The sequence below is a fragment of the Narcine bancroftii genome, chromosome 4 (assembly GCF_036971445.1).
Source record: "Narcine bancroftii isolate sNarBan1 chromosome 4, sNarBan1.hap1, whole genome shotgun sequence".
Classification (NCBI taxonomy): domain Eukaryota; kingdom Metazoa; phylum Chordata; class Chondrichthyes; order Torpediniformes; family Narcinidae; genus Narcine; species Narcine bancroftii.
Genome location: NC_091472.1, coordinates 3,335,286 through 3,355,801, shown reverse-complemented (window position 1 = coordinate 3,355,801; position 20,516 = coordinate 3,335,286). Strand labels below are relative to the sequence as shown.

General features: G+C 40.3%; 1 long non-coding RNA gene across 2 annotated transcripts; it reads left to right on the top strand.

Annotated features, from left to right (window-relative positions):
- Positions 1 to 10,028: 10,028 nt before the first annotated feature.
- LOC138759765 (uncharacterized) lies at positions 10,029 to 20,216 on the top strand. 2 transcript variants are annotated; one of them, XR_011355073.1, is made up of 3 exons: positions 10,029 to 10,180; positions 15,120 to 15,181; positions 19,784 to 20,216. It is a non-coding gene; the product is annotated as an uncharacterized lncRNA (long non-coding RNA). The 2 variants fall into 2 exon arrangements; XR_011355074.1 differs by having other exon boundaries at positions 10,029 to 10,184.
- The last annotated feature ends 300 nt before the right edge of the window (positions 20,217 to 20,516 follow it).

The following is a 20,516-nucleotide window of genomic DNA, read 5'->3' as shown; positions in this document are numbered from 1 at the left end:
GGAGCGAAAGTATTGGCTATCACTGTGTTCCCTATCCCCGGTAATAAGAAAGCTCTTCAGAGATTTCAAGGTATGATTGACTACTATCGTAGATTTTGTAAACACTTTGCAGAAATTGCACTCCCATTAACAAAACTACTTGGAAAGAAAGAAAAATTTATCTGGTCAGATGCATGCCAAAGTTAAAGGCCATTTTATGCTATCAGCCTGTACTTGTGTCCCCTAACTTTGAAAAGCCATTCTTTTTAGCCGTGGACACCAGTGATAAAGCGGTTGGTGCTGTACTGTTACAGAAAAAGCATGGTGATAGAGTAGAACATCCTATTTCGTACTTCTCAAAAAAGTTTAACGACCATTAACAAAATTACTCGACCATTGAGAAGGAGTTATTAGCGCTTGTTTTAGTGTTGCAACATTTTGATGTGTATATTTGTACTGCTCAAAACCATTAATAATATATACTGATCATAATCCATTAGCTTTTCAGTCTAAAATGAAAAATAAGATCAGACGGTTAGTGAACTGGAGCTTAATGTTACAAGTGTATGATTTAATTATTACACACATAAAGGGGATGGATAACATAATAGCAGATTGTTTGTCAAGATATTAATCTGGGTAGATACGAATCTAATCACATACTTATTGTAAAAAAATAAGGAGTGTTTATTTTATTTATGTAATACTTCCAATAATTATTAAAAATTTGTTCTTGTGGACCAAATTTTTTTTAGCAGGGGAGGTGTTACAGAGTTCTGTGTTATGTATTGGTCTATGTGTTGTGTGGTTTTATGTTAAAAAGTGACAGTTGCCTTAGAGAGCCAAGGTGAAGGTGGACTACTGAGAGAGTGGGAGACGGACTGAGCATGTGCAGAAAATGATCTAAAAATTTCTGGACTTGGATGATAAACAACCACTGGGTGGTGCTGTGGAGTGGAAGAAGGCCCAGAGCATGAGTCATGGTCTGGAAGACAGTTTAGAATGTTGAGCATTTCATAAAGGGATGAACATCTCTCTCTCTCTCTCTCTCTCTCTCTCTCTCTCTCTCTCTCAAAGATCTTTTGGCTTCAGTTGACCAAACAAACTGAATTTTGATAATGATCTTTGCTTCAGTTGAGATCAAAGTTTTGTGAGTCTTGTGTGTTTTGTGTTTGTTTTGTGTCTAAGTTTTTCTGTGGGTTGGTTGGAAATATAACTTAGACTTTGATTACGTATGTTATATTTAGACTGGGGAATTTATTAGTTTTACACTGTTAAAGAGATTTACATAGTAACCAGTGGGCATTGTTATAAAAGGGGGGGTTTTGAATTAAAGTTTGAAGGTAAATTTTTTCTTAATAAAGTAATTGTTCATCTTTACCCCTGTGTGATCTGCCTTCTTTGTGATTGCTGGTTGGATCTTGTAACAACAATGTAAGAATTGCCTGCAACCAGTAAACTTGGAAGAATGAGAAGTGAGATTGGACTGTGAACCAAAGAACTTTTCTGAACTTACACACAGATTACGTACATGTGCGCTTAGAAATAGAAGAGGGTTAAGTTAGGTTATGTAAGTAAATAGAGAGAAGTTAAAGTGTGATTCTATTTTCATGTTTAAAGATAATAAGAAGCAACTTTTCTTTAAGTAACCATTTGTCTTGGTGAATATCTATTGCTGCTGGGTTTATGGGTCCTCTGGGCTCGTAACATTTTATGGGAACTCAACTATTCGATTTGAAAATTGGACTTTTTGTGATTTATTTGTTAATTGTTTTTTTCAAGTTAAATTAAAGCTTGTTTGTAGAAAAGCAGCAGCAATGGGTGTGGACCATTTTGCACTGAAAAATGAGTATAATATGTTGATTTTGTGTGTATACCATGGAAATTGTAGCTGCTATAACCTAATAACCTGCTCCAACTGGCTCGAAGCTCCCTGCTAAATAGCTCTTCAATTTTCAAAATACAATATACAAATCTAATAGTCACCTTAAAGATGTGTCGTCCCTGCCTCCACCGTTGTTTCCAACAGCACATTCCATGCACCCACCACTCTCTGAGTAAAACACCTACATTTTGCAACCCCAACTCCCCCCCGACCACCCACCCCATACTCTGTCCCCTCAAATTTGACATTTCAGCCCTGGGCAAAAAAAGCCTCTGGACATCCACATGATCAATGTCTCTCATCATCTTGTACACCTCTATCAGATCATGCCTCATCCTGTCTCCCAAAGGAGAAAAAACCATGTTCACTCAACCTGAGCTCATAAATCATGCTCTCCAATCCAGGCAGCATCCTCTGCCCTTCTCCATAAAATCCACATCCTTTCTGCAGTGAGGTGACCAGAACTGAGCACAATATTCCAAGTGGGGTCTAATTAAGGTCTTGTATAGAGGCAACATTACCTCAATGCTCTGGGACACGCCCCTGCGGATAATGAAGGTCAACACACCGTCCACCTTCATAACAATATGATCAACCTGTGCAGCAGCTTTAAGTGTCCTATAGACACGCACCCAACATCTCTCAGTTTTTCCACACTGCTCAGAGTCCTACTAATATTGTATTCTGTCTTCAAATGTGACCCACTGAAATGAACCACTTCAATACTTTTTAGGGTTAAACTCCATCTGCCACTTCTCAGCCCAGCTCTGCATCCTATCAATGTCCCTCTGTAACCTCTGGCAACCCTCTAGAGCAGCCATTCTCAACCATGTTTTGGTTATGCCCCCTCTAGGACTCAGCTCCAAGTTTACAGGCCCCCTTCCCTGTGAAGCCGTCATATTTAGTTGATTTCTTCTGTGCTTCTCTCCCACCAATGGCATAAAAAATATCAAAAAAATATTTTCAATCCCATGAACCCTTAAATGTGCTGTGGCCCCTGTGGGAATGTCTGGTCGAAATAAATAGATAAATGGAGCTTTGGCTGTCACTGTATAAAGATAATCGTCACTGCTCCACCATACCCTGTCCCCCCTGGACCAGAGGCAGCATCTCACAAGTCTTCCAATCATGATGATAATAATTTGGTCATTGACGCAACTCCTTCCCTCCCCACTACCCCAAACTTCCTACCCACTGCCTCCCTTCCCCCCCATTGCTTCCTTCAGTGTTAGCCATCAATGCCCTGTGAGAGACTTTATCATCCCCATTCTGGAACGTTAAATAAACTTCCAAAACTAACCTCTTCGCTTCTTTGGTGGTAACAACTTCTTCAAACAAAACAGAAGTTACACAAACCCAGAAATATACAGCACAGTGCAGGGCCTTTGGTTCACAGAGTTGGGCCAACCCAATAACCTACTCAAACAACTGCTAAGAATTTCCCGACAGCAAAACCCTCACTTTCATGCACCTAATTGTCTCATTGTATGTTCCTCCACCACCACTGTCAGCAGGGCATTCTGTGCTCCCACCACTCCATGTGTGAAGAGCTCTCCTCTTACATCCTCCCTGAACAAGTTTAGTTGGTTTCTTCCTTACTTCTCTCCTAACAACTGCATAAAAAAGTTATGATTTCAGTTCATGCCCCCCTCCCCCCCACTTAAATGTGCTGTGGTCCCCATTGAGAATGGATGCTGAAGTGAGTAGAGCAGGGGGCTAAGAACACAGCCCTGTGGTGCTCTGATTCTGATGGAGACTGCGGAGGAAATAAAAACACAAAATGTTGGAGAAGCTCAGCAGGTCGAAGAGTGTCCTTTATGTAGCAACGGCAAAGATACAGAACCGACGTTTTGGGCTTGAGTCCTTCATCAAAGTATGAAGAAGGTTGGTAGGGGTCGAAACAAAAGAGTGGGGCGGGGGGGGGGTGTAAAGGTTAATACCTTTTGTTTGTTTGACTCTTAGTTAATTTTGTGCCTGTCTCTTTAAGAGAACTATTTTTTGTAGTGTTACCGTGGTAACTATGATGTAATATGTCGTAATATCCACCCAGGCTATTATGGGCTCACCTCGCGTTCTACGAGGTGTGAAGGAAGCATAAGCACGAGAAATTTTTCTTTGAATTGTGTATCTCTTTAAAAGCTTTTGTATTTTTATATACGTTTTATATCTCTATATATCTTTTGTATCTTTATCATACAGTAAATACTTTGTTACTCTTTGTTATGAAAGACTTAATGTGAAGCGATACAAAATGTTTATCCATTTTATCAATGAATTAAAACCACAAAAAGAAATAGCCACAGAGTTTGATTTGTTGGATTAGAGATCAACATTTGAGATATCACAACTCATGCTTTGAAAGATTAAATTAGGATATATGAGAATAAGGAAAGTGTCATCTGTAGGCGGTGGGGGGTTGGCAGAGCCAGGAGATGAGAGGTGGAGAAAGGAGGGAGGGGAGAGCAGTGATGATGGGGAGGAGGGATGGCTGGGTGGGTGAAAGAACTGGACAGGAAGGAAAGGGTAAAGGTTCCATTATTGTCATGTAACATACATAGAATGTAACATACATGAAATTCTTTAACTTTATCTACTGTAAGGAAGACAGAAAGTCATCACTTTGTCCAGTACCCCTCAAAAAGCGAGGAACAAACTCGTGACTTGCGGTTTACAAGACCACTGCCCAGAGTGCTCAAACAGAAAATAAGGTGTTGTTCCTCCAATCTGCAGGTGGTCAGGGTGGGAGAGTACACAAGGTCCTGGCCAGACAGTGTGATTCAGAATTGAAATGGTCACTGGGAGGTCGCTGTAGTGGTGAACGGAGAGGAGGTGCTGAGAGAAGCGAGCTCCCAGTCTGTGACTGGCCTCTCCAATGTAGAGAAGGCCACAAAGGGTCCACCAGATGCAGTAAATAAGTCCTCTGGATGCACAAGTGAAGAGTTGCTTCACGTGTTTGGCGCCCTGGACTGTGGTGAGGGAGGAGGTGTGGTTGCAAATGTTGCACCTCCTGTGATCCAGGGGAAGGTGCCGGGAGTGTGAGGGTGGGGAGGGATGAGTCCATCCCTGTGTCAGTCTTACAGATCAGTAAAGATAACAACAGAGGCTTGAGAGTGCAGATGACCAAAGTTGATTGGAAGGAGATCCTCACAGGGAACACAGCTGGGCAGCAATGGCAGGATCTTAATGGAATAATTCAAAAGAAACATGATTGTTCCATCCCAAAGTAGAAGCAGCATTCTAAAGGGAGGATGAGGCAACTGTGGTTGATAAGGTAAGTCAAAGAGAGCATAAAAGCAAGAGAGGGCATACGATTTATGAACCATCTGCACATGATGGAACACCATGGACTTCTAGGGCTAGTCATGAAGGGAATGGACATTTCAGGTGATTGCCATCTCCACAATAATTCCAATAGGACTGGAAGCACATTAAATCCAACCAGGGGTCGGGGGGAGATAGCAACTAATTGGAGTCAGACTTCTATCACACAAAAAAGGCCCTTCAGCCCAACTTGACCATGGTAACCAAGATAGTGCCATTTGCCCATGTTTGGCCCACATCCCAGTGATCCTATTTTTACCCCCTCCATAAATCTTCGTCCGCGAAGCCAAGCCAAAGAAACCCTACCACCATTATGGTGTAAAGTGGCTCTTTTACATTTTTGCCCTGAGGTTACCTGCCTGCCTCTTTTGCTTTTCACCCTCCTATCTCTGTCTTCTTCCCTCATGCTAAACCCCTCCATCTCTCTACTCCTGATTCCATCCCCCTGCCACCTTAGTTTAAACCTTCCTCAACAGCACTACCAAACACTCTCCTGAGGGCATTGATCCCGGCCCTGCCCAAATGGAGACCATCCTGTTTGAACTGATCCCATCTGCCCCAGAACCGATTCCAATGCCCCAAGAATCTGAACCCTTCCCTCCTACACCCACTGTTAAAATCAGAAAGAAAATTACTGTACTTCTTGGATATGCCTGACCTTTTTCTTTAATTAAATTAAATACATTTTAATTGATAATTCGGTGAGAATCTGGTTGCAATTCAGAAAATACTTTGGTTTAAATAAATTTCTCTTTCCAGTCCTATTTTATCCAAATACCTTTTCACCCTTCTATGAATGATTTAACTTTTTATTACTTGTATAGAATAAGTATTACAACTTTTAAAGATTTATTTATTGACAATAGTCTTACCTCATTTGAACAATTGTCAAGTAAATTTGCTATCTAAAACTCATTTTTATGCATTTACAGATAAAAAATTTTTCTCCACTCTCCATTAACTGAGTTTTCTAATACTCTTGACCCGAATATTATTTGACGCAATTTTTAATTTACAATCTTCACAGAAAGGTTTAATATCTACTATTTATGATATGGTGATGAAATTGTGTCAGGCTCCTTTAAATAAAATTTAGAAACCTGGGAACAGGACATACATTTTTCAATATTTGAAGAGAGTTGGGATTTGAGTTTTAGATTGATTAATACTTCATCATTATGTGCTCACCATTCTCTCTTACAATTTAACGTAGTATACAGAGCTCACATGTATAAAGATATACTTTCTCGTTTTACCCAAATTTGAGTCCTCACTACGACAGATGTAACAATGGGGAAGATGCATTAAATTTATATGTTTTCAACTTGTTCAAGCCTTAGAAGTTACCGGACAGGGGTTTCTCAGACTTTATCAATAATCCTTGATTTAAACTTGGAACCTGATCCTTTCATTTCTTTTTGGCACTACTGGAGAGAATTGCAAGACATTAACACTAACTAAACATCAAAAAATATCCTTTACTTCCCTTAAGGCAAGACATGCAATACTACTTCGGTGGACGGATGTTATTCCGCCCACTCATGCACAATGGTTGTGTGTGATTATGTCTTGCCTTAATCTGGAAAAAATCCAAGGCTCTGTAACTGATACGAATATGAATTTTCAAAGTATGTGGGGGCCACTTATGAACTATTTCCAGAACTTCTAGGAACTACAACAATTTTGATGATAATTTTACTTTCTTGTTTTGTGCCTTTTTTCTGAAGCAGAATATTAATCTTTTAGCCATACAACTCCCGTCTAGGTAGTGGGGATAGATATTACATATTACAATAAAATATGGCATATTGTTCTTTAATTCAGTGTTTAGACTGATTAGTGATATGGGTATAGTTTATGATAGCTTTTTACAAAATGTGTTATTTTCTGTACTTTTGTATTCCATATACTGTGGCGGTCCACCGTCGCGGTGATCAAGCCGGCACACCAGGCGGCATGCACACTTAAAAGCCAGCAAACCATGCAGCAGCACTGACCCTAGCAAGTGAATGAGTGGACGAACGGCAAAGGCAGCTTTAGGGCCAGTGACTCCAAAATGGTGCTGGCCCCGCTGCACAGCCAACAGATAGGGACAGCGCACGGGGAAGAGGGTATGTCATGCAAGAAGGTACCCGCGCATGGGAAATCTGCTTTTGTTATGCGGGTCGTTACGTTAGCAAAAGGGGCAAATGGCAGGAATGTAAGAGGTATAAAAGTGGGGCCTGAGCACCATTAAAACGCAGAGCTTAACCTGACTACACTCGCGAGTGTCTTTCTTTCTTTTTTTTAAACTTTATTTAAGATTTTATAACATGAATAACATATAGAATTATATTTAAAAAAAATTAAGAACAAAATAATAAAATTACAATACAGTATCAGTAATCTAAATAAACTATACCCTCCCCAATAATTATTACACATTAATAACTCAACTCAAATTAGTCCAACCCCCCCTTTCCCCTAAATAAAGAGTGAAGAATTAATAAAGTTAATAATATGTGAGACAAAAAAACCCACTTACAAAAAAAACGAAAACATAACCGATTAAAATACTAACAAAAAGAAAAGTAATTAATACTAAGATATCAGACTTAAAAAACATATTTAAATCAAACTTAAATGCATATATTTAACAAACAGAGTTAAGATGAAACATATATTTAACTCAAACTTAATATAAAAAATTAGTAAAGTTAGTAACATTATCTATCAAAAATTCTTAAACAATAATCAATTCTTTAAAAAAAATTGTAGCATGAAAAAAAAGATGAAAAAAAAACTTTCTCTATAGAGATAAACCTTCACCAAATATCAACTAACTTCACATCTATCATCATATTAGTCACATAAACCACCATCTTAAAACATAATTCAAACCTCATTAAACACTGTACAATTCAATTTTAGTACTCTTCCACCATTTTTCCCTTTTACTCTTGAATAATTATCCAATAAAAGCTCCAATACCACATTTAAATATCCCCAATCATTACGTTAAAATTCAGATATCCAAATAATATAAACACATCTACAACGAAATCTATATCTTCAACAAATGGAGCATAAACCACAAACAAAATTCAAGCCTCATTAAGAATTGTACAATTCAATTTATAACTTTCACCATTATTCCCTTCGTTCTATAACTAAAATAGCAAAATAATATACACCAGAATTACCACTCCTTTCACCTTAAAGTTAAAGAAAAAATATTCACATTTAAATTTCAAATATTCCTTATCTACTGAATAAACTTTACAAAAAAACCACATCAATTTTTAGTTTTTTAAACAATCAAATACTTTCTTATGCTTTTTTTTTATAAACACAAAAAAAAAACCCTTCACTCTTTAATCTAATAATATAAAAAAAGGAAAAAAAAAACGGGTAGGAGGTTAAAAATACCCCCTCCCGTCTAAACCGCGCAATGCGATAACTCCCAAAAAAAAATGGGTGTGAGATAACTCACACGTAGCAGATGACTTTCAGGAAATAGTGCCCATCCAGTTCTCTCCCCCAACTCTCACTTCATCTTAAACTAACATCCTCATTATTTAATATCCCTTTTTTTAAAAAAACATTAGAAAAAAAAGGACAACTCTTCTTTTAATCAGCTCCAACTGCCGAGTCACCATTACAACCGTTCCTTCTTGGAGCACGGCTCTTTTCTTCCATCTCTTGTCTCCTTAGAGATCGCGGCGGACTATGTCTCTGTTGAAACTGAGTGATTGGCAGCTCTTGAGCAAATGCTATAGCTTCCTTTGGAAATTCAAAGAACTTTGATTGGCAACCATCTTGAAAAACCTTCAAAACAGCTGGATATCTAAAGGTTGCCTTATAACCTTTCTTCCACAACAACTCTTTAGCAAAGTTTAATTCCCGTCGTTGGAACATAACTTCTTGACTCAAATCCGCATAGAAGAAAACTCGATTATTTTGAATCATCAAGGGTGATTTTCTCTGTTGTGCATTTCTAATAGCCACTCGTAAAATTATTTCTCTGTCGTAATAGTTCAAGCAACGAACCAAAACAGGTCTTGGACTTTGACCTGAAATAGGTCTTCTACACAAGGCTCTGTGAGCACGTTCCAGTATTATACCTTCCGGGAAATGTTCTTGACCCAGCACCTGCGGAATCCATTCAGTCAAAAATTTTCTTGGGTCTGGTCCCTCCATTCCTTCCGGCAAACCAATAATCTTTATATTGTTCCGTCTGGATTGGTTTTCCAAATAATCAATCTTTTTCACCAAATTTTTATTTTAAGTTTGTAAGTCTTCGACCATTTTTGTCACATCTGAAACTTGATCTCGTATTTCGTCTATATCTTCTTCACACGAATTAAATTTATCTCTCACTTCAAGCTTAAAAGCTCCAAACTCAGCCATCTGTTGAGAATTTATTTCCATCAGAGTATTGAACCTAGTACCAAGTTCAGTCATAATCTTAGATAATCCCTGCGTTGTATAAGATCATTTAGATTCAAGATTCACAAGAATCTTTTCAATTGGAAGAGATTCTGGCTCAACAGATTCCTGCTTCTTCTGCATAACCAAAGGGTCTTCTGTTGCTTCCTTCATTCTGGTTGCCTTCCTTGTAGTATGACTGCGTGTGGAAACCCCAGCCACAGCCTCTCCAGCAATGACTGGAGGACACTGGCCGGGATTTTCCCCAGTCCATAATGTGTTAATTTCTCCCAGTACATCAAGTTGTATAGATTCTTTTATCTCAAAAGGTGCAGTTTGCAGTGCCACCGCTACAGTTGACAAATGCCTTTCCCCAGCCGGTACTTCAACTGATGTTACTACAAGTGGTTCATTCATAACATTGCCGTCAGATGCTACTGCACATGTGCGAACCTGAGTACTTCTTTGTTCTAAAGGCTGTTTGGCGCCCTCTTTAGAGGGCTCTACCGACGTAATATTGAACTCTACATCCGAAAGCTGTACCTTTCTCCTGGGATCCATTTCAGGCTGAGTCTCGATGTCTTTCCTGTAGGTAGGCTCCAAAACTTGAACTTTTGGAAAATGTAGTTTTTTGATAATCTGTTGTCGTTTTTTTTGGCTCTTTTCCACCAATTGTACCATCATAAGTTAAATTAACAGCACTGAAGTTATCTAAACTTTTAAAGAATTTTAACGGGCATTTCTAGACAAAACAATAAGATAGAGTCAGGAGAGGACTGTAAGGCACGCCTGATCCTTACGCCATCTTGCCACGCCCGTGTCTTTCTTTCAAGTAGCATGCGGCTACAATACTCTATATGTTTTCATGTTCTATTATTATAAAATCAATAAAGATTCAAAAAGAAAAAAGAAACTCCTTACAGAGAGGGCAGGATTTAAAAGGTCCCGATCGCTGGTGCTGTAACCATGCCACTTTGTGAACTGTGAGGTTGTCCGTGCCATGTTAGAGTCTGATAATGAAGAAACTGATAAATAATTAGAAAATAATTGCAGTTCAGCTGACTTTAGGAAGTCACGTTTGAATTAATTTGTTCATAGTTTTTTGATGTTGTAATAATGAGAATAGTTGATGAGAAAAAAAGTTTCAATTGCTAATATGGACTTTCAGAAGATGTTGAATTGAAGATCATTAAATAAATTCAACATGCACCCTTGTCTAGACTGAAGATTCGTGAAGGAATAGAAAATAGAGGAATAAAATCCATCAGTTTTAGACTGGGCATCTGTGACCAGTGGGGAGTTGCATGAAACGGTGTCAAGGCTCTTCAAAGGTACATCGGTGTCTTGTGGACAAATGACAAACTAAATTGACAGGTTTGATAATCATTTTAGGAAGATGGATAGATACAATGGCCTTTACGAGGATCGAGACCAATTGCAGACACCTTGCTCCAATTAAACTGACCCTGGTAAAAGTACAAACGGAATACGATGTACCAATCTGGTTTCTCTTCAAAGGAAAGATATCCTTGGATTGGATGAAGGGCAGCAAAGTTCAGCAAATTAATTCCTGGGGTGCCAAATTTGTTGGGTCAGGAAGGCTTAAAAAGATGGATCTTATTCAGAAGAGATTATCTTGGGCTTGAAATGGTAAGAACAAGATAAGGAGAAATTTCTTCAATCAGTGTCATGAATCTTTGGAATTATACATGTCAGTTGTGGAGTCTTGAATATACCAAGCCAGGGGCTGTACTGTCCCCCTGAGGGGGGCACAGCACATTTAAGGGGGGGGCCATGGACTCAAATCATGAAATAATTTTTTTAATGTACTTGGTAGGAGAGAACAGGGAAGGGGGCCCATAAACTTTGAGAAAAGTCCTCCTGTGGGGGTGGGGGGTGGGTCACAGCTAAAAGAAAGGGTTGAGAATTTCTGTGCTTGGTGATGAAGGATATTCAAGGAAGCTGTCGGAGTTTTGGACATTAAGAGAATCAAGGGTCACGGTATTTGTTTTAGATTTACAACCCGATAGAAGCTGATTACTGCCATTTAAATCCATGCCGCCCAATTGTACCCAAATTAACCTACAACCCCATATGTTTTGGAGGGTGGGAGGAAACTGGAGCACCCGGAGGAAACCTGCACAGACACGGGGAGAACACACAAACTCTGGGCAGTGCTGGATTTGAATCCGGGTAGCAGAGGAAAGTCACAAGAATGGCAGAGCTGGCAAAAGGACCCGTTTTTGGGTTCTTATTTCATTTCTGTTCTTGCGTGGCACACCCGTGTTTGTTCAGAAAACCATGATCTCCTTTGGAAGCACTGCAGGATGATCTGATGGAAGACCTGATACTCTCTGCGTCTCCACGACCACTTATTACCATCAAGGGCAACACATGGCAACAATCAGGACCAATGCACAGGCACTGGCACCGCTTGCACCGATCACAGTTCCAAACAGAATTCTGTGAACTGAAAAACATTAAAACATTGCTGATCATCTTTCTCATTGTCACACCCTGCCCTTCAATACGCACCACCTCAACTCTAATAGGTTTCGATTTCTCTGGCTTTCATTAAAACCCCCTCCACTTCTTCCCCCATTGCCTTCCCTCAGATCTGTCTCTCCCTTTCTTGTCTGCTTTCACAGACATGATAAATTCTCACCTCCCCTGTTCACTTCCAATGAACACCTTTTGATGGTCTGGATTCCTCCCCCAGCCGGCACCGTCTGAATTCTGAGACTTACGGAGATTTCCTGCTTCTGGCTCATTCTATTTATTCCTTGAAGAAGGGCTCAGGCCCGAAACATCAGCAAAATACCTTTGACTTCTATGGATGCTGGAAAGACGGCCGAGTTCCTCCAGCATTTTGGAGTGTTTTTCTGAACTCTAATGGGTTTTATCTGTTTGACCACAAGAATAATTTAATTTTCCAAGAATTCTGGAACAAAATTTATTGTCTTCATTTTTTTAATCCCTTTGTAACCTTGGTTCATGTTTAATTACCTTCTGAATGTCTGTTCTCTTCATTTCTGTCCTCTTCCATATTCTATTTTTAAACACTCCCTCAGCTGTCAAGACCTTAAGCTATGGAACTACTTGCCCCCATCCCATCTCTCAACTTCTTTCTCCTCTAAAATGCTCCAAAGCAGAGCACCAACTAGGCCTCCTCCCACCAATAAACTTTAAGTGGGACAATTTCAAATTCACATGGACCACCTGAGAGCATTTCCAAGGCCATCACGGGGTGGCACGGTTGGCATAACAGTTAGCGCAACGCCATTACAGCCCCAGCGATCGGGGTTCGAATCCCGCGCTGTCTGTAAGGAGTTTGTACATTCTCCCCGTGACTGCCTGGGTTTTCCCCGGGGGCTTCGGTTTCCTCCCACTGTTCGAAATTGGGCAGCACAGACTTGTGGGCTGAGATGGCCTGTTACTGTGTTGAATGTCTAAATCTTTAAAAATTAAATTTAAAAAAATAATACATGTATTATCATCTGAAAGCCAAAAGCAACAAAAAAAACATGGATGCTGAAAATCTGAATGAAAACAGAAAATAGTGGAACACTTTAGCAGGTCTAATCAATTCATGTTTCAGATCTATGACGAGTCCTAAAATAAGTCCCTGATTGAAATTTGTCGTTGAGGAGTCTGATGGTGGAGGGGGAGCAGCTGTTCCTGAACCCAGTGGGCGAGTCTTGTGGCCCCTGCTCCTCTTTCCTGATGGCAGCAGCAGGAACAGAACATGTGCTGGGTGGTGTGGGTCCCTGATGATGGCTGCTGCTCTCTGACGGCAGTGTTCCCTGTAGATGTTCTCGATGGTGGGGAGGGTTTTGCCTGTGATGTCCTGGTCTGTGTCCACTACCTCTTGCAGAGCTTTACGCTCAGGGGTACTGGTGTTCCCGTACCAGACCGTGATGCAGGCAGTCAGCACACTTTCCACCACACATCTGTAGAAATTTGCCAAGGTTTCTGGTGTCGTACCAAATCTCTACAAGGTCCTGATTTAGCCTGAGTTCTTGGACACAACACTCTCTTCTTTCCAACTGTTGACCATGGTGTAAAATTCTAACTTTCAAGGAACGGGTGAGCATCAACGGCGACAGTGCCAGGAGCATCATTCTTCTGCTGCAGGATGTTGATCTCCACTGACTAGTGTTCACAATACCCCCGGGGGACTGTGAAGATGCTTTTCACTAGCACAGACCCCAGGGTCAGTTTCAAAGTGCTTGCTCATGTACCTAATTGCAGACCCATGACCTGGCATGGTGCACACATTTAAATCGATTCATGTGATGGGGAATGAGGGCAGAGTCCACGCTGACTGATGGCAATAGTTCTGCAGAGTCCTCACTCCAAAACCTCGCACAACAAAGGCTGTTGCCTGATGGACAATGACAGTTGCATCGAATCGTAGATCACTGGATGCCATTCAGCCCCCGCACCAACATTTATCCTCCAAAAGAGCTCTCATTTCTTGACATACCATGCTGACTCAAATGTGCATTTTTACCCCCTTCCTTTCTGGTATTGATCCAATATCTGCTCAAAACCAATTATTGATCCTTTTACATTGTCTTTTCAAGGAGGGCATTCCAGATCACAATAACTTGTTTTGCCCACCATTTTGTTTGACCGATTTATAGAAAGAGATGCCCAATCAAAATCGAAACGAAAATACCCAACCTCGTCGAACAAAGAGCCAGATTTGATGTATTCAGGTACCACCAGCCAGTGCAGCTGATGTTGTGTTCCAGACGTGGATGGTGGTCAATCCACAGGATGATAAGTGTCAGAGGAGATCGCTTGGGTCTCCCTCCCCCCACATCAACATGATCTACCGGGATCGTTGTCTGAAGAGGGCACACAAAGTCATTGAGGACCCCTTTCATCTGCATCTTTCCATTGAATCTCCACTCACTCTTCTATGGTCCAAAGAGAACCACTTTCAATACCTTCCTACATTAACATACAAACAGGCAACCAACTCTTTCAGTGACAAACTGAAGATTTCTGTCATTGGTGCACTGTTCATATTACCATGGGGAGTAACCGGGGTTGGGATAAACGGCACCTGTCCCCAACCCCCATCTCATCACTCCTTCCTCCACTCCACAATAACTTCTGCACATCCCTCCATATCCCCACTTACCTGAAATCAGTCATTTAAAATATGCAGCTCTCTTATACTTTCTGCTCCCTTCACCAAATTTGGTAGAAAATGTTTGGAAGGTGCTCATTATGAAAGGAATGATTCGGAAGTGGCTCAGAAATGGTCAACAAATTTATCAATAGGATGTTTGATATTGATCAACCCCCAATCTGCGGTTAAGGTAGAGTTGGTTCAGATTTCTGAGAATAATGTAATCATTTTATATATAAATGGAATGCCTCTCTTTTGCAAAAGTATTAAGACATTTCATGGATATTTGGTATAAACAGGACCAAATTATAGGAATTCAAGGTTAAAATTTTAGCTAAGATGCCATTATATCAGAATAAAAGAATTCCCTTTTTCTCTTAATAGCTCCTATTTGAAAGATTGGGAAATGAAGGGTGTGAAGTTGGTGGAGGATTGTGTTGAAGCTGGTACGTTTCTTTCTTTTATTAGACTTAGAGAGAAATTTGGGATATCATTGAACTCTTTATTTTAATATTTTTTATTTTTCACACTATGAACCATATCAACCAAAATACGTACAAAAGTTTCTCATTATAGTTACACAGTGGTCTTTTCTCCCTTTTTTTCCCCACTTTCCCTCCCTCCCCTCTACCCACCCCCCTCCAAAACCCATAAATATTCAACATATACAATACAATAAAACCATAAAACAATGTCTTCACACAAAGGAAAATAAACAAGAAAAAGGCGTCATCTCCTTTTACACACTGAATCAAATAGTTTTGTCTTCTTATCATTTTAGGGGGTGGAGGTCCGAGGCAAGCTCTCTCTGATATGTTCCATGTAGGGTTCCCAAATTTGTTCAAACATTGTGACTTTATTTTTTAAATTTTATTTTTTTTCCAATGGAATACATTTATTCATTTCCATGTACCATTGCTGTATTCTCAGGCTCTCTTCTGATTTCCAAGTTGATATTATACATTTTTTTGCTACAGCTAAGGCTATCATTATAAATCTTTTTTGCGCTTCATCCAGTTTGAGGCCTAATTCTCGACTTCTTATGTTATTTAAAAGAAAGATCTCTGGTTTTTTTGGTATGTTATTTTTTGTAATTTTATTTTGTATCTGATTTAATTCTTCCCAAAATGTATTCACTTTCGTACATGCCCAAGTTGCATGTAATGTTGTTCCCATATAACATATAACAATTACAGTACGGAAACAGGCCAATTTGGCCCTTCTAGTCCACATTGATCCCAGTACCCTCCTCTAATCCCACTTACCAGCACTCTGCCCATATCCCTCCAACCCCCTCCCATCCATATACTTATCTAACTCTTTCTTAAATGACAAAATTGACCCTGCCTCCACCACCTTTCCCGGAAGCCCATTCCACACAGTAACCACTCTCTGAGTAAAGAAGTTCCCCCTCATGTTGCTTCTAAACCTTTGCCTGTCAACTCTCAACCCATGACCTCTTGTATCCATCTCTCCTAGTCTCAATGGGAAAAGCTTTTCCACATCAACTCTATCTATCCCTCTCATTATCTTAAACACCTCTATCAAATCCCCTCTCAGCCTTCTACCTTCCAAGGAATAAATTTGCTCAGTCTTTCCTTGTATTCCAGATGCTGAAACCCAGGCAACATTTTTGTAAATCTTCTCTTCACTTTCTCTATCTTGTTAATATCCTTCCTATAAATTGGTGACCAGAACTGTTCCCGTTTCCTTCTTCCAGCGAAAACATCTATCTGGTAATGTTGGACCCCATTCTTTTAACTTTTGAGGCGTGATATATAACCTGTGTAACCAATTATACGGTATTGTGCGTAACCTTGTGTTTATTGTATTCTTCATAGTTCCAGAACATAACTTTCCCCATACTTCATTTTTTTATCTTGATGTTTAGATCCTTTTCCCACTTCTGCTTAGGTTTATAGTTTACTTCATTTTCCTTATCTTGCAGCTTAATGTATATGTTGGTTATAAATCTTTTAATTATCATTGAGTCTGTAATCACATATTCAAAGTTGCTTCCTTCTGGTAACCTCAGTCTGCTTCCCAATTTATCCTTTAAATAAGCTTTCAATTGATGAAATGCAAACAATGTACCATGAGTTATTCCATATTTGTTATTAAATTATTTCCCAAAAAATGGTGCAGCCGAGATAGGTAAACTGGTTGACCGTTTTGAGTTTTGTGTGCCCGATGGAGATGTGGGGGGGCTGGTAGTCATGGTGGGGAGCTGGCTGATGGAGGACCTCAGTTTTCTTCAGGCTGACTTCCAGGCCAAACATTTTGGCAGTTTCCGCAAAGCAGGACGTCAAGCGCTGAAGAGCTGGCTCTGAATGGGCAACTAAAGCGGCATCATCTGCAAAGAGTAGTTCACGGACAAGTTTCTCTTGTGTCTTGGTGTGAGCTTGCAGGCACCTCAGATTGAAGAGACTGCCATCCGTGCGGTACCGGATGTAAACAGCGTCTTCATTGTTGGGGTCTTTCATGGCTTGGTTCAGCATCATGCTGAAGAAGATTGAAAAGAGGGTTGGTGCGAGAACACAGCCTTGCTTCACGCCATTGTTAATGGAGAAGGGTTCAGAGAGCTCATTGCTGTATCTGACCCGACCTTGTTGGTTTTCGTGCAGTTGGATAATCATGTTGAGGAACTTTGGGGGACATCCGATGCGCTCTAGTATTTGCCAAAGCCCTTTCCTGCTCACGGTGTCGAAGGCTTTGGTGAGGTCAACAAAGGTGATGTAGAGTCCTTTGTTTTGTTCTCTGCACTTTTCTTGGAGCTGTCTGAGGGCAAAGACCATGTCAGTGGTTCCTCTGTTTGCGCGAAAGCCGCACTGTGATTCTGGGAGAATATTCTCAGCGACACTAGGTATTATTCTATTTAGTAGAATCCTAGCGAAGATTTTGCCTGCAATGGAGAGCAACGTGATTCCCCTGTAGTTTGAGCAGTCTGATTTCTCGCCTTTGTTTTTGTACAGGGCAAGGCAAATAGCGCCTTTGGAAGACTACACAAAAGAGTCTGGAAAAACAACCAACTGAAAAACCTCACAAAGATAAGCGTATACAGAGCCGTTGTCATACCCACACTCCTGTTCGGCTCCGAATCATGGGTCCTCTACCGGCACCACCTACGGCTCCTAGAACGCTTCCACCAGCGTTGTCTCCGCTCCATCCTCAACATCCATTGGAGCGCTCACACCCCTAACGTCGAGGTACTCGAGATGGCAGAGGTCGACAGCATCGAGTCCACGCTGCTGAAGATCCAGCTGCGCTGGATGGGTCACGTCTCCAGAATGGAGGACCATCGCCTTCCCAAGATCGTATTATATGGCGAGCTCTCCACTGGCCACCGTGACAGAGGTGCACCAAAGAAAAGGTACAAGGACTGCCTAAAGAAATATCTTGGTGCCTGCCCCATTGACCACCGCCAGTGGGCTGATCTCGCCTCAAACCGTGCATCTTGGCGCCTCACAGTTTGGCGGGCAGCAGCCTCCTTTGAAGAAGACCGCAGAGCCCACCTCACTGACAAAAGGCAAAGGAGGAAAAACCCAACACCCAACCCCAACCAACCAATTTTCCCTTGCAACCGCTGCAATCGTGTCTGCCTGTCCCGCATCGGACTGGTCAGCCACAAACGAGCCTGCAGCTGACGTGGACTTTTTTACCCCCTCCATAAATCTTCGTCCGCGAAGCCAAGCCAAAGAAATTTCCCAAAAAACAATTTTCTATTCTTTTGATCCCTTTTTTCTCCCATTCTCTAAAGGAAAGGTTATCTATTGTAAAAGGGATTAGCAGATTTTGTGTCAGTAATAATTTTGGTATTTGATCATTCGTTTTTTTTTTCCTTTCTAAGTGGATCTTCTTCCATGTATTAAGTAAATGATGCAGTACTGGTGAGTTTTTATATTGCACCAGCTTTTCATCCCACTTATAAAGTATATGTTCCGGTACCTTCTCCCCTATTTTATCTAGTTCTATCTTAGTCCAATCTGGCATTTCCCTTGTCTGGTAAAAATCTGATAAATACCTTAATTGTGCAGCTCTATACATCGAACTCTTTATTTGTTTGTTATCAAGTTTGAGATTTATTGTTAGAAAATTTTGGACGAGATTTTGTGTTACCTGGTCAAATTAAATTTGAGATATTAATTGCTGATAAGGGAAAGAAAGGGTTTATTTCTGAAATGTATGCATTATTATAGGAAAAGATTATTAAGTTTGATTTATATAAAATGAAGGACAAATGGGAGAAGGATTTATCCATTACATTATCTCAGGAGGAATGGATGACAATGTGTGTAGATAGTGTTATGAAATTAATTAATGTTTGGTTAATTATAATTTTTTTACATCAGTTATATTTGACTCCTGAGAAGTTGAAAAAATACAGTTTTAGCTCTCCGGATTTGTGTTTTTGATGCGGAGATCAGATAGGTACTTCCTTACATTCACTACGGGCATGTGCAAAATTAAACCTTTTTGGGAAAAAATTATTGTTTTTGGAATATTTATTTAAGGTAGATTTGCAACTTGATTCGTTAATGTGTTTAATGGGTTATACTAATAGATTAACGATGGGTTTGCAATTGGATAAATTTCAAATTGCATTTATACGTCTGGGGCTGGTGGTAGTTAGAAAATGTATAGCCATTAAGTGGAAGAATGATGTTGAATTGAATATACAAAGATGGCATAACGGACTACAATCGTGTCTCTATTTAGAGAAGATAACTTATATTTTATGAAATAATTATTCTTTTTTTAATGTGGACTTTATATTTGAAACTTATGGGTTTGGATATAAGATAAATGTTTTTTCTTTGCGATGTAAAGGGTTGGCACACCATGCAGCAACTGTTAATTACCCGACATATGTTTTTTTGCTCCGACGGGAGGGGGGGGGGATGTAGGGGGTGGGGTGGGTGGAGGGTGGGGGGGAGGGACGTAGGGATTTAGTGTTTTTCTTTGTAGTTTGTTTGTATGTATTTTGTAAAATTCATAAATAAAATTTTTTTAAAAAGAAATGGTCACCAAAGACGTGCAAATTTCTACAGGTACACTGTGGACAGCATTCTGACCGGTTGCATCACTGTCTGGTACAGAGGTGCCAATGGACAGGAGAGGAAAAGACTACAGAGGGTTGTGAACTCGGCCAGCACCATCGTGGGCACCAGTCCACTCCATTGTGGACATCTACAAGAAGTGGTGTCTCAAGAAAGAAGCCTCTATTCTCAATGACCCCCACCTTGGCTATGCCCTCTTCACACTGCTACCATCAGGAAGAAGGTACAGGAGACTGAAGACAAACACCCAATTACACTATAACAGCTACTTCCCCTCTGCCATCAGATTTCTGTCAGAACAATGGACCACAGACAGGATCTCACTTGTCCTTTGCACTATGTTATTTCAAAAATGTAATTTATTGCAATTTGAACCTGTAATATGCTGAAAACACTTGCACTTGACAATAAATTCTAGATTCAAATCCCCTAATTCAGAGACCTGAGCAGAAAATTGCTGTATTAAAGGAGGACTATAACATCTGAGGTGCCAAGGTTTGAGTTCCAGGGAAAGGTTGTGCAGACTGGGGCTTTTTTCTCTGGAGCGTAGAAGATTGAGAGGGGACTTGATAGAGGTGTTTAAGATTTTAAAAGGGACAGACAGAGTAAATGTGGATAGGCTTTTTCAATTAAGAAAGGGGGAGATTCAAACTAGAGGACATGGTTTAAGATTGAAGGGGGAGAATTATAAGGGGAACATGAGGGGAAATTTCTTTACGCAGAG